Source organism: Lonchura striata, chromosome 2 (assembly GCF_046129695.1).
Source record: "Lonchura striata isolate bLonStr1 chromosome 2, bLonStr1.mat, whole genome shotgun sequence".
NCBI classification, from domain to species: Eukaryota; Metazoa; Chordata; class Aves; order Passeriformes; family Estrildidae; genus Lonchura; species Lonchura striata.
The window spans coordinates 43,175,167-43,188,890 of record NC_134604.1 but is presented as its reverse complement, the minus strand read 5'-3'; the positions used below and the strand labels follow the sequence as shown (position 1 = coordinate 43,188,890).

Genomic DNA, 13,724 nt, shown 5'->3' with positions numbered 1-13,724 from the left:
ATTAAGCTATCTCACATGATCTTAAAAAGAACAAAAGGTATACACAATTTGCTACTGAAGACAAATTAGTGCCCTGTAAATTTATTGCATTTTAAAATTACTATTTTGACTCACACTGCAACAACAACGGTCTGCTCCCTTCATCTCCACTCTGTGGAAATTTGTGGCTTTTCAGAAGGAAATGGAAATGGATGATCTAGATGGTGGTACTGCACAACCACAAAGACTGTCAAAATTGGAGAAAAATAAAGATGTTATAAAAGAGGCAAATACTTCTATTATGCATTAGCATACTTGCTAGTGGTATACACAATCTCAGCAGCAATTTTTAATTCAATATTTGTATCCCTCATCATACCTTTTTCATCCTATTTGTTTCAGAATTTTGTCTTAATTAAGAATTAAGACAAAGTTTCTTTCCTTGTATGTGTTATTTCTCAGACTGTATCTGTTTGGAGGTCACCAGGTATAATGAAATGATCCTGTTTGCTCTTTCTCTGATACTTCTTCCTAGCCTAGTTTTCTAAAGAACATTTCATTTTAGGATTAGAAAAGGATATTTTCTTTCTTATCTTCTCAGGAATAAGCACAGTGGCTTAAATATTTTATAAGTGGAGTTCCTGCAGTGTTCAAGAAAAATGTTCTGCAAATACAAAATGTGCTTTTGCATCTCCTAATGTATGAAAAAAAAACAATTTCTTGGATTTTTCACAACTTCCATTATGGTCTTCTTCCTTTATGATGACTGCATAGCTTAGCAGCCTCTGCACATACCATGCTTCTGCCTACACTGAGCAGCTGAGCCATTATGTTTGGAATCATGAAAGGCTTCCCACATCCTCTGGATCTTCATCATGGTACTAGATTGCACCTAATGTAGTTCTACTTAGTAGAAATAATATTTTAGCACTGTCACCCAGAGCCACACTGTTTGCATTAATTAACTGCTTATACTGCCAGTCGTCCACAAGGTATTGAAAACTCTGTGTAAGGGTGAAAAGATATGGTTCTATATAAACCAGGTATGTCTTTAATTTAGAAACAATAACCACAAATTAGTTGGATGTCTTTAATTAGTGCCCCTTGGGCACACACAGAAATGCATACATCAGGGTCATGAAGCTCCAGCAGGGAAGGAGATACTACCCATGTGGTGGGCCTGACCATTCAGGATTTGAAAGCTTTAACTCTGCTCTTCCTCCTGCCCACCACATAACTACAGAGAGTTTTGAACCCCAGGTGCTGCTTCTTTCATCCTCTGTCCATAATCTTGCCAGCAGTTTTCTACCACTTTCTTTACTTGATACCTCCTAAAAGAGAAAAAAAAATCTTTTCAGCTACTCACAGAGCCAATGTATGATGCAAAGTCCACTCATGGCATAAACATACAAGAAGATTTTAGGTAAATTATATGTAAGTTAAAAATTATTTTATAAAGATTAATGTCTTTCTACCTTACTTGATTAATGAGACTACTTGCTCTTTAATTGCAGGAGCTGGCTACTTCTGACAGCCTAGCTGCATACTTTGTGCTGGCACCTGCAGATTTGTTAGGTCACATCAACTACAAATGCTTTTAATTTTGAGTCTCAAGCATTTCCTGATGCATGTTCATGAATTTCCAGAGACTGTACAGGAGGCACCATGCTCCCTGGGTGTGTTAGCTGGAAAAGAAATTACATTGCAGTCCAGTTGCAAACACTTAATTTTTGTGAGAAATACACACAGCCAGCACTTGTTTTCTTGAACAAAAAGGAAGAGACCATTAAAAAGTTAGATACATGCACAAATGATCTGTAGCCCAGCATAAGTCATCACTGTTCCTTTGTGTGTAGGATGGAGAAGAAAACAAACATGGAAATGGGGAAGTGGGGAAACTGGGAAAGGGAGAGTGAATAAAAAGAGAGAGTCTTTTTTTTTCCTTCCATCTAACCCCATGCCAGAAGACTCATTTCCAAGTGATTATATGACACTATTTAAAATAACATATGTGCCTGCAAGTAGAATAGGGCTCTATATAAAGTAGGTCTGTTCCCAGAGGAAGCCATACGAAAGCAAAAACTTTGGAATGGCTGTTCCTTGGCAGATGGATCTAGTGCCACTTGCTAGAAACCACCTTTCCTGCTCAATATTACAGAGTATCCATTTTGCATATGACACTACTAAACTTGCCATGGAAAACTATGAAAGTCCTACCTGAAAATAAAAAATAACTTTTCTAGAATAAACTTGCTAATAAAACAAAGAACTTGATCATTGCACTGAGTTGGTGAATTTATAATGCTCCAAATTTTAAAAAGAATACAAATATGTGGAAAAATTATTTTAAAATAAATCTGAAATCCTGACAGTTAGGGGAAAAGCAGTGCCCACAATACAAACTTAGAACTGATACTGAAGTCTTTATAAAGCTTCCATTTTTTCCTCCCCAGTATGTGCCCTTTTAACTTTCAGAGATAAAAAAATTCATCTCTTTTCATAGAGGCTAAAAGTTTTTTTAGGGCTAGTACAGGGAAAAAAAATGAAGAATCCTCCTGACTTTACTTTCTCTTGATCTCAGACACATCCAGATTCCTCAAGTATTTGAAGGAGAATGAGGTGGGACTGGCAGTTGATAAGTACAAGATACAAAGGAAGAAGAATACAAAAGCCAATACTTCTATCAAATTACAATTTGGGTTCTGTCATTTATATATCTCTGAAGGGTAGAGCCTCATGAAAATGGACCATTTTTGCTTAGTTTTTCTATCATTTTTTAAACAACCTATCAAGGACTTATGAGATATCTTTGAATTTCAAACAAATGAAACAAAGTTATTGAAATACATACAACAATCACTCCAGAGTTAATAGAGCTAATTGCTGATAAATAGTGGTCTTATTTTAATTGTATGCATTTTTTCAGTGTAATCCAGTCACCTACCTTCTCTCACTACACAGCTTCACCTGAGAAATGGGAATTTTAACCTGTAATCTCAGCAGCTGAATCCTGAGCAGCTATTAATATTATTGGAATATTTTTGTTTCAGCAAATCCCTTTCATTGTCCCATTGTCCATTTTTGATTTTTAACAGGAATAAAAAAAAATATTATGCATTACTAACAAGAGTGCTTGCTGTTAGTAGAGAATAGCACAGCAGAGCATGACAAAGCATAAAGAAAGGTGGAAGAGACCTTGTTAAAACTAGAGTATAAAAAGGCACTGAATTGTTGATTGATTCTGTAATGGATTGGTCTGACAGGAAAAGTTTCTCCAGGAAAGAGGCTGTGGTCAGTCAAATTTTTTCTCCATGGAGGAATAGTACCATATTTAATAGAAGCCTCAGTCTGCTCAACCACCACATCTCTGGGACCAGAGGTCCCTGGAGCATTTGCAATAGCCATGAGAGGAACTGCAGCATCTTGTGAAATCTAAAGTGAGAAGATGGGAAGCTCCTAAGTTGCTTCAGAACTGTGTTTTATACCCTCAACATATTTTGGCCAATAAGCATGCTAGAAGAAAAAACTCTTTTTTTAACTGCTGCCTTCTGGAGAATAATTGCATACTTTTATGTTTATTCTTAAAGGTTTTTATGTAGACAATTTTTTCCATTTGTGACCTGATCCAGCGGGTAGTTAGTTCATGTTGGTGTAGCACTGAGCACAAGTTAACATATTTCCTTTTTGGCAGGGTCTAAAATCACAGGTACAGGTGTATACAAGCATGATCCAGGTCCAGAGAGAGCCCCTGCAGTAAGACAGTTGTCTACATTCCTTTACAGATGCATTTGCTAGGTTATTCAGGTTTATGTGAAGACAGTGGAGAAAAAGAGCAGTTTCATGTGTAAGCAGATGGGTGGAAATCTTAACATTTGCCATTGGATCTGAATTTGTTAGCCAATTTTTTTCTGACAATTTAGGGACAGTGTCCTCTCTGTAGGTTTCTTATAAACTTAAATATTTCCCATGAGACTTTATACCCATCCGTGTGAACATTAAGGTTATTTTGCAAGATTTGAGACAGGTTTTTCTAATGGAGATAAAAGTCTTGGTGTTGCTAATGCTTGCATAATCATCCAGTGAAGATTTTTGAAACATCTTTCTTTATGCTTTATGACTGTTAGTTCATGGAAGGACTTTTTATGTATTCTTCAACACATAACAATCAACTTCTGACCAGAAAAAAAAAGTTAAGGAAATTCAAACTACAGTCAAAATTCTCTCTTTTTATTTAAATTCCCAACATCACTGATTATTTAAATTTCAAACATCACTCTTTTCAATCTATGCTTAAAAAAATGGAATCAGCATCATATATGTCTGTGGGTTTTCTGCTAAAAATAATTGGAATAGTGCTATACTTGGTCATAGCTGCAAAGAGGAACTATAACATCTGCCTCTTTGAATCTTGAAATATCTGAGCAAGCAACAACTACTATCTATTGCTTGACTATTGAATGAGATGAAGTGCAAAAGGAACAGGAAATTTGAACATGGTATTTATCATTATACTTCCCACCCTCTCTAAATCAATTGTGATTCTAGTGTTCTTGCTTATTTTCTTAGGTAGGCTGTAAAGACTTTCTTTCCCAAAGAAGGAGCAAAATTAGTCATCTTGCTTCTAAGATTCATTCATTTTCTAGTATAGCTAGATTTTTCCTTGCCTGACTCAAGTCTGTAATTTAGTCCAAAATGCCATTTTCTTCTCCTAAATTTTGTGGATATTTTAAATTTTATTCCTGAGTTTACTTCTGCTACATGTCTTACTTGTCATATCTGTTGTGCATACACTAACAAAAAATGCAGGAAACTGCATTGGTTCACCAGAGAAAATATTGGATAGGAGAATCTGCATGGCTTCACAAGAGAAAATCATGGATAGAATCCTCTAGGGGATATTGCCAAGTCAAAAGAAGGCTCACAGCAATGCAATAATTTCTTCTCTTGCCATGGATCAGTAATTAAGCATAAATGGATAAAAGCATTAGCTAGAAATGTAGAATTGTCTCATTTTGCATTTTTTTCAACATTTGGCAACTACGGATAATCCATTCTTGTGAGATTTAGTGCATGTTTCTAACAATTAATTGAACTTGTAGGATTTTTTTCCCAAATGCTAAAGAGAGGGTGCAGTCACATAGGAAAAAATTTACTCCTGATTTGTGTTGGTTTTGGCTGGGGTAGTGTTAATTTTCCTCATGGTAGCTGATATGAAGCTGTGTTTTGCATTTATGCTGGGAGCCGTGTTGGGAAGACAGAAATGTTTTAGTTACTGCTGAGCAGGCCTTTTACTTACACAGAGCCAAGGCCTCCCCAGCCTCTCCCCCTGCCCCACCAGTGAGTGAGCTGGGGGAGCACATGGAGTTGGAAGGGGACACAGCTGGGAGAGCTGACCCCAAGTGACCAAAGGGACATTCCAGACCTTATGGTGTCATGTTTAGGATATAAAGCTGGTTAAAGGAAAAGAAAGGGGAAGGTTTGCAGGGATGGCGTTTGTCTTCCCGAGGCATGTGATGACAAAATGTGATTTTGTCACATGTGATGGATCCCTGCTTTCCTGGGAATGGCTGAACACCTGCCTGACCATGGGGAGGGGTGAATGAAATGAATTCCTTGTTTTGCTTTCTTTATATGCACAGATTTTACTTTAGCTATTAAGCTGTCTTAATCTCAACCCATGAGTTTTCTCAATTTTACCTCTGATTCTCTCCCTGATGCCATCGCTGTTGGAGAGAGGCAGGAAATGAGCAAACAGCTGTGTGGGCTATTTGTCAGACAGGAATAAACCCTGACATGAACAATAAGGAAGCATAAAGAAAGCCTTGTCCTACAAAGTCTTACTTGCACCTGCATTCCAATGATTTCCATCAAATTCTTCTCCTTATAAATGATGCAACTCATCTAGTAGGTGTTACATATTAACACTTCTTAAATGTATAACGATACCTGGAATTTGTTTAATTTTTCCTGATCCTATAACCAGTAAGTACTCTCTACTCTCTTTTTATACGTTCAGAGTTTAAACAGGTTTCATCCTGAAAACCTCTGTAGTTCTGTGTCACAGGAGATACTGTGTAAATCTCCTCACATAAAATTTTAAAATGCAGTTTTTATGAACTACATACATAATTTCAGCACACTAGTTTGAATTCACCACAGTAAACCTTATATACTGTATGATTCTGTATATCTGCAGTCCTACAACATCCAAAATAACTGTCAATAGTAAATTTGACAATAGTCAAACCTGTATGGGCCTGGTGTCATGATTAAAATTAGTACAATGAACCTGGCACATACTTTCACTTCTTTGTTCTACAGAGTTAAAAAAAATTATATATAAATGTCCTATGGCAGTAAAATAATTTTACATGATATTAAGAGGAGTTTCTCTTGGTGAATATTTGTCTGCATTCAGCAACAGTAGTACTAAGCAAAGAATACAAGTAAAGAGATGCAAGGAGAGATAGGTAAAATATTTTCAGTGATATTGTTTTTTTGCTTGACATCACATTTGCCAGTTATTAGGGGTTTTGTGCAGTTGGAGATGATAACTAGACAGTGATATTAGATTTTCTTCTGAGAAATTAAAAATATAAGATTTTTTTTTACCTAAGTAATATTTCTCCCTTTCCACTAGGTGTTGACTATTCTACACCATCATTAGACATTATTGAAATCAAGGAAAATTATGAAAAATTGTATAATTTAGCATAGTTTAAGGTATAATAATTTAATACAAGATACCTTATTTTTTAAGAGAAGAGTAAATCCTTATGAAGAGCAGAGTGTTTTTTATGGTATTATCTTATTGTGTCAACTGTTTAAATATTTTTTAACATTTCTTGAGAAAATGTTTTATTTTTATACATATCACATTGCATGTGTGAAAACAGTTTATGTACTTCCACACCCAGGAATTTATTTTAAAGAAAAAAAAATTCTCAGCCCTTTCACATTCAAAAAAGTTTTATTATTGTATTTTATTAAATGAGACATACCAGAATTGGAACAGAATAAGCTGAATGCTCACCTTCATGTCCTCTTTAAGTAGTGAGTGTCTGGAACTTCATTACCAATTTTGCTCTCTGGTACCTTTTTTCACATCAGTTTCTTTAGAGTAACTTTTTCTGTTGTTTCATCTCATCATGACATTTCAAACTATGGCATCACATCCCTTTCTTTCATCGTGCCCTCTTTCTGGCAATTCTCATTTGAATTAGAAAAAGCTGCCTCTGCTGTTTTCATAATTTCTTTTTGTTAAAAAAGATTTCTTTTTGATAACAAGTTATTTTCCAGATCATAGTCGCTATATCAAACTTTAAAGCACAATTTGCTGAGTTCTAGTTCTTACATTAAATGTAAGTTAAGCCAAGCCACTTAATGTATTAGCAAAAAAAAAAGCAAGCAAACAAACAAACAAACAAAAAACAAAAACACCAGCACCTTAACACCTTAATACAATAGGTTCTTGTATTGGTTTTAATATCAAGGCCTCATTTTTTCTCACAATGGTTACAATATTGATGCTATTTTGTAGAATAGCAGGTACTTAGTTTTTTGCTTTAACAGATGGCGAAATAAGTTACAGCAGCTTGACTGATGCAAGTGAGAAACTGTACCAAAATCTATTAACTGCAGGTGTGGCAGGGTGGGGGCTTGTTTAATTATATTTAGTGGATGAACAGAGACAAACACAACAGTGATTTTTTCAAATTTCTTTTTTCCAGAGCAATTAAGATGACATTTAGTTTGTGCATGCCTTATGGTTTCTTCACAACTGAAGTGATAGGAAAGCTCTCCAGAGCATTATGGAAGAGCAGGAGTTATTAACAAACCTAGCCTTTGAGAACAGACTGTCATATCTGCTGTGAAATTTAAGTTTATCCTCACCACTCTGTCCACAAGACTGGGAAGGGTTCCTGACCTCCTGTGAGGTTTTCATTTGAACTGACAGCTTCAAAAAAGCTGTGCTTATGTCCCAATGAAAGCAGAGTTTACCATTTTTTTGTTTTTTTTTTTTTTTTTTCTTCTGTAATAGAAGCGATGAATTAATCAGGCCTGTTAGTGTTAGGGAGATTTCAGAAAGTTAAATTAGTAAAGGGAATTTATTTGAGCTGTTAAGTGCCAAATTGCCATCTGGAAAGCATTACTACACTGTCTATAATGATTGAGGCACCTTGCAAATTAGGTCTTGTCTGTTCATGATTAACAGTACAGCTTTATGTAAAAAATATGGGGTTGTTAGTTATATAATGTTCTCTGATATAACTGAGTGGGATCATGAACACATTCCTCACAAACAATGGACTTTTTTGGACAGAATTGTATACAATAATGTGATCATTTCCTTAAATTAATATGTCATGGAGAGAGTTTGAGAATTGACTTCACAGAATCACAGAATTAACTAAGTTGAAAAAGATCTTTGAGATCTTGAAGGTCCAAAATTTGTCACAAAGGTTGGTTTAAAACCATTCCTGAAATCTGCTCCTGGGAGCTTTCCACATGACCCATTTCTATCATGCTTGGGGAAAATATTTCTGTGTCTGCTGCATGCATGGAGCCCTCACAGCTCAAGCACCAGAAAAGCCTTACAGTGCTCACACCAGTCCCTACCTGTGTGCAGTCTCATGGTGGGTCCTGGCAACTCTCAAAGCCCCTTGCTGTACCTCATTCCTTTCTCACTAGCATAGAACAGTCACACACCTCAGCAGCCAAGGATAATCCATTAGGAATGCATCCATACATTGGACTAGGGAAATGGAAGATATTGTCTAAAATAGCATCATGAAAAGCAACTCATAAATGCAAGCTTTTAAATAAAAATATCTGGCTACAGTTCTTCCATAGTAAGCAAAATTTCCCATACAGTTTTTAGCTCGGGACATAGCTGGGAAACACTACAGCAGTGAGAGCATATCCATTCAATTAATGGAAAAGCAGTTCAGCAGTTAAAAAAAAATAAAAGATTTCTGGCTATCAAACAGAACAAATAATAATATTAAAAAACTCTGGTGTATTTGGCAACAGATTCCTGCCTCTGAGCCAGGAGCAATACTGTCAAACTTTATCATGTACCACTGCAAACACTTCAATATTTGGAGTCTTGACTGCTGGTGTCATTGCTGACCTGTTACTCCTCCTGATCCCATCGTCCTCTTCTCATATATGGAAACAAAACAGTTTTCATGATAACAGATCAGTCCAGATTTCAAGAATGACTAAAAGTGTTGTAATAAACCAGCAGGGAAAATTTCTATTGATCAATTAAATATCAGTTAAGAAACTTCTGCACATATTTTCATGGATAACTAAAAATTCATTCATGCTTCAATTCATCCTAGGGACATAACCAAGAAAAAGCTGATTCCATAAGGACAAGTGTGGCAGGTTAGCCTTGTCTGGCTGCCACCCAGATCTCTCTCACTACTTCTCCTCTCCAGAACACAGAGAGAAGATGGAAAGGTCATTGGTTGAGATAAGGACAGGAACATCACTCACCAGTTACCCTTATGGGCAGAAAACTCTCAGGTCAGAGAAGACTATTTTAATTTATTGCCAATTAATAACAGAGTAAGCACAGAGCGATGTGGAATGGGTGTTGTGGTCAGACCACAACACTTTCTAACGGAAATTCCTTCCTTCCAAAGGACTGTACACCATGGAAAGACCTTATTCTGGAATAGGGCCTTTCCATGGTGTACAGCCCTTTGGGAAGCAATTTATTCAGTATGACTCCCCCATGTGTCACAGCTCTATCCAGAAAACCTGGCTCTGTGTGGACTTCTCTCCATAGGCTGCAGGTGCTGGCAGGAGCCTGCTCCAGCATGGGCTTCCAATGCACTTCAGCTTTCTTCAGGATACATCTGTTTGCAGTAGTGCCGTGCCCTCCAGGGGCTGCAGGTAAATCCCTTTGCACACCTGGGGAAATAACACAATGCTTATTCTTCAAAACCTGCTAGCCTATGGAGCTACACGAGGCTTAGTTTGTACCATTGTGTTAAACATTAACCAAGAAGAGCTGGAGTAACCAGCCCAGTTCACCAAGCAGTCGAGGATGACTTTGGGGTCACCGATCACCAGGGACCACCAAAGAGACCCCTGAGACAGAAGAACACATGTGCTGATGGGAAGGAGCACATGCCAGTGACTTTGGGGAAATGATTATTAAATGTGTGTTTCCTTTGGAAAAACCTAAGAATATGCATGTAAAATACAGTATTTAAACAAGAGCTTGTTATGTGCTCAGTACACACAGGGTTTTGGAGGAGACACCCCCATGTGCATCCAGCTGAATAAAGAATGCCTCCTTCTTAATACTACATTGGTTATAAGGAATTCTGGTTTTACTGGGTTTTGGTAACAACCCCTGACTGGAATAACCTGGAATCTGAGAAGAAAGTTTTGGTCTTGTTTTACCTCCAAATTTGTTCCTCCTGAGTGATGTCTTTTCAAGCCCAAAGCCTGACAGTTGGAAATGTTTATGTGGAAAAACAATCATTGTAATTTTTTTCCCCTTTATAAATAATGTATGTTCTTTAATGGTCTGATGGCCTTCTTTAGTTTATTAATTAAACATAACATTGTTTTAGCCCATATATAAATATTGATGGAATTAGAATAATGTAAATAATTTACCTTTTTGTCAAAGAGTGTTCTACAGTATCTTGCTGGAGAAAGTGAAGTAATTTATGACTGGCAGAACTTTCAATTTATAAGCCAGAATCACTCAGACAGATGGAGAAAATAAAGAGAAATTTTTGTTTGTCAACAAGAAATTTAAATTAAACAAAAGTAGAATACAAAGTCAGGTAACAAATTATCCCTTTAGAAAATATACCAACTGGGATTGTTCACCTTTATGGTGACATAACTGTAGCCTTCCAGCACCTGAAGTGCCTACAATAAAAAAACTGAGAGAGACTATTTATAAGGGCATGTACTGACAGGGCACTGGGGAATGGGTACAAACTAAAAGAGAATAGGTTGAGGTTAGATGTTAGGAAATTATTCCATAATGTGAGGAGGGTGAGGCACTGGAAGAGGTTGCTCAGAGAAATTGTGTATGCTCCATTCTTGCAAGTGTTCAAGGCCAGGTTAGATGGGACTTAGAGAGCTTGAATCTGGTCTAGTGGAAGATCTCCCTGCCCACAGTGGGAAGGATTTGGAAAAGATCATCTTTCAGATCTCTTCCAAACTACATCGTTATGATTCTGTGATTCTGTGATTTCCATGATTCTATGACAATGACATTATCATTATTGTAATTTATGCATTTTCTCTGAAGATGACTTCAGGGTTTAATTCCTGCATTTTGAAAATAGGAATGAACAGAATAAAATTCACACATAGAAACTTTTATAAAAGGTTAGCTACTTCCAAAAACCAAGTTTCAAGTGTCAAAATCAAATGTGAAATTATTGTGCCAAAATTGAGGACAACATGAAATCTTCCTACACGCAGTTAATACGCATTTGTCATTTAAGCTGCTGTACTAATGCTTTGCATTACTATTGAAATTAGGTGATATGTCTTTTGAAGGAACATTATTACATGCTTATTCTTTCACATCCCTGGAACACTGTAGGTAATGAAATTAGAAATATTTCTTGGTATTCCTATAATTAAACATAAAAAATAAAATCACATGCAGCTTTATTTCAGACATTTTCCCTTTTTTTACACTTGATTGTGAAAACAAAATATTTTTTCCCTTGTTGTTGGTTATCTTATTTTCTCTTGTCTTCTTTTTTTAAGTGCAGCTAAGTACTTTTTCCTAAGTCTTCAAATAATCTAGCTTAAAAAAAGAGATGTCTTTATATAAAATCTTACTAACATCTATGTGGACTGATCTCCAGTGAGAATGACATTTTTAGGTACAGCAGTTTGTCTGGGGCAGCAGCAAGCAGCCATCATCTGCATTCTTGGCAGTAAAGGGAAAATGACAAGAGGTGAAGATCTGAGCATTTGATTTCAAAGGAGGGAAAGGAGCGTTCCCTAATAAAGAAGGAACTTTCTGCTCCACCTACCCCATTTGCCCTGAAAGTCGTCCTGGCACTGGAACTGTCTCTCAGCTTCAGCTACCTTGTTTTGTGGGATTATTAAATTAAATAGGGCCAGAACTCAGGTCTATAAGCACCATCCTGGGGCTGTCTGTAATGATTTATTGCTAGCATTCTCTCTGCCATATTTTAGACAGACATAAGACCACCATAAAGAACACTCCCTTAGGGTTCAAGGAGCAGTAACTGGAACAGGAATATTTCTGGAAGCACTCTGGATAAAGCCACTCTCTTTAGAATGAAAAAGTGTCTATTTTCACATAATGCCTTACTGCTTTTCTCCTGGGCTAGAGGATGAATGCAGTGCATCTTTCTAAAGTGCAAAAAGCTCGTTTTATAAACCACTACATTAATTGTGTTTTATTTTAGACAGGTTGGTGTAGGGAACACTCACACAATTAAACATATGTGGATCAGAGGAGAGGGTCGTGTGTCGTCTGGGAGCTGTAGAAAACAGTTAACAATAACCCAGTTGCTCAGTTACCTCTCATTCCAGCAGATCCCAAAAATGAACATCTATATGTAGGCTAAATTCCAAGGTGTAGCATTTATATTTGAGGATTTTATAGCTTTTAGAAACCAATCCATAAATTGAATATTTACCAAGAAAATTAAGTGGTGTTTCCAAAGAGCAATTAAGTTGTTTTTTAGCCCATGAACTGTAACTTTGATCCTGTGATCACTTTAACATTAACATTAAAGAAATAATCAAGTAGTTTGCATTGTCTATTATTCAGAAATTGTCCTTAAAGGTGGCCTGGTATGCAGGCCAGCTACCTAGAGTTCTTACTAAATATTTATTTTTTGAAATTCATAAAAATGTCACTTACTACACCTATTTATGGTTATTACTGACTGGCATGTGTAATAGGAGGGACAACACACAACTCTACATTGTTATTATTTTTATTCAATGTGTAACCTGTTCAAGATAGTAATTTGCAAACATATCATTATGACTCATATTGCAGGGTCTCCAGAACAGCTGCTTTTGAACTTTGATGTGAAACCTCAATGTTTCCATTGATGTAGGCTAAACCAAAAAGACCTGTATGCACTGAAGAATTCTTTCTTTTGCTCATTATTCTTACAGGGTCTCCTGTCCATGAGGGGCTTGCTCTCAGTAGCATTGTCAGGAACTCAGAAGGAAAATGAAGGATTTAATACCTTTTTCCTCACATGACCTGCTTTAACCATGCATTTTGTCTCTTTACTTCAGAGATGGACAGTTAAGGGACCCAAATAATGTGTATGTGTACAAGTATAAACATGGGGAACAGCAAGCATATGATAGGGAACACTTCTGAATGCCAGAAAAGTGAATGATGAATGTAAAAGTCATACTAATAATGTCAGTCAAAGTTAGATATGCAAAAAAAATTCATAAAGCTTTATTTTCATCAAACCTTATCATGAGCATAATTGAAGACATTTAGCTGCATAGTATAGGAAACAGTCTCCTAAAAATAATTTGTTGTACAGATAGTTACCACTTGCTGAACCATTGTTTATGGCTATTAGATAATTACTCAAGTGTACAGCCTTATCTACATAAATGTTCCATACTTCCTGATGAAGAAGATCAGGTTAAGTGCTAAATATGCATAATACAATATTTAATTCACTTACTGTATTCTGGAGTGGTAATAATCTCCAAGAGAAACTGTTGGTTTTCTGCTT

General features: G+C 36.4%; 1 long non-coding RNA gene across 2 annotated transcripts in view; it reads right to left on the bottom strand.

Moving 5' to 3' along the window:
- Window positions 1-1,057: 1,057 nt before the first annotated feature.
- The window catches only part of LOC116183739 (uncharacterized), a 152,995-nt gene continuing 140,328 nt past the window's right edge, over window positions 1,058-13,724 (bottom strand). For both annotated transcript variants that reach the window (XR_004148426.2, XR_004148425.2), the window contains exon 2: window positions 1,058-1,310. This is a non-coding gene — a long non-coding RNA (uncharacterized LOC116183739). The remainder of the gene's footprint in view (window positions 1,311-13,724) is intronic.